The sequence below is a fragment of the Argiope bruennichi genome, chromosome 7 (genome assembly GCF_947563725.1).
Source record: "Argiope bruennichi chromosome 7, qqArgBrue1.1, whole genome shotgun sequence".
In the NCBI taxonomy this organism is placed as follows: domain Eukaryota; kingdom Metazoa; phylum Arthropoda; class Arachnida; order Araneae; family Araneidae; genus Argiope; species Argiope bruennichi.
Window position 1 is genome coordinate 56,621,289 of NC_079157.1, and position 5,335 is coordinate 56,626,623.

The following is a 5,335-nucleotide window of genomic DNA, read 5'->3' on the forward strand; positions in this document are numbered from 1 at the left end:
AAATAGGAGAGATTTATTAAAATTTTTTATATGATTAAAAACTAAACGAAATTTTATTAACTTTAAGCGATAGCTTTCAAAAAATATTATGCAAAAAATTGCATTTTAAATTGTTTTTAGAATCCAAAAATTTTTTAACGATACAAATTTGTTTGCCGTGCATTTTTTTTATCTGAAATTTGGTAGAAAAAAATTATAAACATGTTAATAATAAGAAAATTTTTAAAATCACTAAGAATATTTTTAAAACTTTTTAACAAACACAAAGAATTTTTTTTTGTAATAACTTATATATAAATACACAATTGCAAAAAATAATTTTTATATCATTTTAAAAATTATCTTTTTAATTATATCAGATTGATTGCTGTGCAATTACTTTCTGAATTTTAATGATTTTTTTAAAATATCGTTTTTTTATATGTTTGTATACTAACACTAATATCTTCTTATTACTTTCTCATATATGTAGAGAAAATATTATAACTATCAAGAAATTCGAACACAAGATTTTAATGATTCTTCACTTTTTAAACATCCCTTAGATCAAAAAACGCACTTTTGAAAAATGTCTCTTTGCCTATCTGTGACAAAAATAATTTTAAAACGTTTTAAAATACACGGATGAAATTTGGCCTTTCCTCCAATTTTGTAGATTTTTATCAAATATTGAGAAAATCTGTTCAGAAGATTTCTGCTCAGAAGAGGTCGGTCTATTTGCTGTCCGAATATGCTTTAACACCATAACTATAAAACAAAAAGAGCTAGATAGGTAAAATTTGGTACACAGATTTATATTATCCATAGTGTAGACATCTATCAAAGTTTAAACCAGATCTAACCAGGGGTTGGGCGGTCTGTCGATTTGTAATTTCAGGAGCATGTAAACGTGGCAATTCAAAAACGCAATGACTTAAACATATCAAATTATGTAATTTTATTATGTAATTTATTATTATTTATTATAAATTATGTAATTTATGTATGTAATTTTGTGATTACAAGTATAATTCTGTGTTAATTCTTTGATTTAATCGGTTAGGAGAAACACGTCTAAATCCTGAATTCGATTTTCGGATACTTTTAACCGTATGCCAAGAATGAATCGCCAAAAACTCACCAAGGATCCCACGTGATAATGATAAATTCACTTCAAAAGTTAGTATTTCTTAACTATTGTACTTCAGTATTATGCAAAACATTCTTTGGGGGAAAACCTTTATTAGAGAATATGCGAGAAAGTTTTGGGACGATAGCTTTTGGTAGTTCATGCTTTAATTTTGCTAATTTTCAATAATTGATTATATTATAGCATCGACATTCAAACCAGTGTCATTGTTTCATCAAATGTTTAGTGTCATAATTTCCTTCTAATGTTGAAATTTAAATATGAAAGGTTTTGTTTATTATCAATACAGTTTGAATGAGAAATAAAAAAGTGAAGTTACAGTGCCTAGAGAGACAACGTTCAATTAGACAAATGATTCTCAAACAGTGGTTCTTAGATTTGACACTACTGGGATGATTCATATAAATAATGAACACGATAAATATAAGACTATTGAAATAAAACGGTTTAAAACTTTTCCTTAGATATATTATTCCTTAAAAATACTTTTTAAAGAGAATCACGAACATCAGATTATTCATAAAAGGTTTAATCGAAATTAAACATAACTAATATTCCTGGCGAATCTTCTATTTACTTCATACGTAAATAAGTAAAAATGATTACTATATTATATATACGCGTACAAACACACGTACATGCACACACCATCAAAAAACGACACACACATGCTCTCACAAACAAACACATATAAATACACACACCTTCAAACACAGAAACGACACGCACATACAAACACATGCACACACCATCAAACACAGAAACGACACACACATACAAACACATGCACACACCATCAAACACAGAAACGACACACACGTGCTCTCACAGACAAACGCATACACAAACACACACCTTCAACACAAAAAAGACACACATATGTACATACATACAAAAAACACATGCACATGCACACACCATCAAACACAGAAACGACACACACATGCTCTCACAGACAAACGCATACATATACACACACACACACACTTTCAATACAGAAACGACACACACATACAAACACATGCACATGCACACACCATCAAACACAGAAACGACACACACATAAAGAACGAAAGGTGAATGGATTGCGCAATCACAGAATAAATCATAAACATGGGTTATGACAATCCAAAATCTTTAATGAATTAAATTTTGAAAGTCGCAAATTTTTATTTTTAATAAATTAGTCCATTCAAATTTTACTGCAATATGCTTTTAGAGGTTTACTCAATTTACTTATAACTTATTTCAAAATATTAAAACAAATGAACAAGACAATTTCAGATCTTTTCAAAACAAGAAAAAAACTTACGGTTACAAGACCATCTTGGGTTAATTTCACAAGTTTTTTTTAAGTCAAAGTTGTTCACATTTTTAGTTGAAATGCTCATAGGCTTTACGAACAAGAATGACGTTCATCAAAGCATTTTTGATCAGCTGAAATGAAGTTACTCTTGGTTTATCGCTGTTTTTGTCATTTTTTTGTAATAAAAATCATTAACTCTATTTACCCATCAACTTTCTTGTTTACTTAGGTAATATACAAATTCTAGGTTGGGTTGATATTCAATTTTACGGAATCAGACGTAGGTTGATATTGATACTCGATTTACTTGATACTTTAACTGATGCTTTGGAAACTGATACTTTTTAATGGTGTTTTTGCAAACTGATGCTTTTAACTGATGTTTTTGTAAATGGACACTTTTATAAATGATACTCTTAGCTGATGCTTTTATAAACTGATACTTCTATCTGAAACTTTTATAACTGATACTTTTATGCCTGATATAGCCGATAACTGGTTGTTTTCTTTTCGAAATAAAAAAGATTACTCGATGGGCAATGGTCCTCGCACTTGCAATAAAACTAGAAACTGGCCCTGATATGAATATGATTTAAAATTGGATTTAACTTTTCGCAAGAGGTATTGATGACGATGTACCGGTGACTGGTTTTGACAGAGACTAACAGGTGGTGGTGGTGGTGGTGGGGAGAAAATGAAAGGCTTTGTTGATATATTTAGTATAAAAGTAGGTAGAAATTTCTTAATGTTATGGCAATGTTACATAGGCTGGGGATAAAATATATATAATTGAAAGTTATCACGAATGCATCGCCGAGACAAAACGGCGAATAAGGCTATGTCGACCTTATATTTTCTCTCAGATTGATATATTACCATCCGACAGAAAATGAATAAGGTCGAGGAGATTATTAATAATCCAGAAATTGATATCGAGTACTTATATTATTAGTCTGTATCAGTTTTGTATACTTGATACTTTAACGTATGTGATACAAAATATTAGGTTGATACAGTATCACCTAAAGCTTACCACATTATTTTCGATTCTCCTTATAAAGGTCTGCACTAGAGGGAAGAGGGGGGGGGTACTTTAGAAATGAGAATGAGTAACTTCCGGTATGGTGGTTAGTTCTCGCCATCCTGGTGGGTACAGAATGGGGGTCGGCTACCTCCTGTCGATGAGGAGACGTTCTTCTCACGAGAAGGGTTGTACCGTGGCCGGTGATGACAATTAGGACTCGCACATAGTTCCTACCAATGTTGCTGTAGCGGCTGTCCAGTCAATCAGATTTATTCGTGTCCCGGGTCGGAATGGCCATATACGGTTTATGGTATAAAAGTTAGCATCCCCTGAATGTATCATACAAAGAATAGTATGCAGAGAATCAGCAAACCTTCTTGACAAGCCCAAAAGATTGAGTTCTCTACCCTAATCCTCCCTCTTTCAATATCCACCTGTTGTGACTCATATTTAGAGTTTTCTGTTTCATAGAAAAATGAAAAAAAAAAAAAAAAAACCAGTATAATTTATTTCTATCTTTATTTCGACCGATCCAATAAAAGTTTTAATACATACAATATTAACAAACATCACAAAATGGCATACCAAATTTCATTCATCTAGGTCATGGCGTGTTTGATGATCGTGTTCATATTTATATATGAATATACGGGCTGATAGATGATCACGCATTGAATGGATCTAGTCGAAAATATAATACTATCAACACTTTTGATGATAAAATTCGTTCTAAATTCTAACTGTATGCGATTTTGAGTCATTGTATTCACATGCCCACGAACAGACAGACAGCTCTTTGATGGATTTTGTCAAAAAATTTTAATTTAATGTAGAATTATACACAAAATTTCATCCCTCTAGTTCAGTTTTTTTTACAGAAGAGAAACAGAGCGACAGCAAGACAGAAGTAGTTCCAAAAGTGTTGTTCAATTAAGTCTGAATAGTACAGATTCATAAAAATTTCAAAGTCGTATTTTTTGACGATTCATTTATCTGCTAAACTAGAAAAGAAAAAAAAATTGAATTTTTAATCTGTAATACTGTGGTTTAATAATAGTTTAGGCTTGACTCGTATGTCATCAATGCCTTTGAATTGACCGCAACAAATGCTGCGTTCTCTGCACAACAATTTTCATACCTTAGGCACGATTTCTTCACTTATATTATTTATACCAGCCTAAGATCCTCATCATGTTAATAAAGTAAAAAGTAAAAATTCTGCTTTGGAATTAATGTCCAAGGAAAAGAATATTACAGACACTAGCGTGCATGTGAAAAATGTGATGTAACAATAAAATGTATTTAAATTTTATTATAACAATAAAATGCGTTGTTACAGATTTATTTTAAATTAATTATGGAAAGATCATTAAAATTGGAGAAAAAGTGTAAAAAAATGAAATTAGAGTAAATGCAAAAATTATTTTTTGTTAAGATTTAAAGATGTGTAAAAATAGTTTTTGGGTGATAATGTATTCAGTATTTATTGATGAAAAGTAAATTAATTATTGATTGATTAATTTCTATTAATTAGAAATTAATTTGGTTTCAATTAATTATTAAATAATTAAAAATATAATTTAGTTTATAACATGTGAAAGTTCATACTAGGGTTGTTCATTTGAAATTCTCTTTCAAAATTCCTATTGTCTCGTGATAAATTGGAATTTGATTTTAATATATTCAGTTTTTTATTTTTTATTTATATTCTTTTTTCTTAAAAAATGAAATAATTTCTTCTTTGAGGATGAGTTTTATTTTTAAATACGAGCTAATTGAGACGCCAAAACGTGGTTTAGAGCCATTTATCTAAAAAATAATACTGCACCATTATTCCTGACAGATGGAAATAAAATAGTGAATTAATAGTATGGTG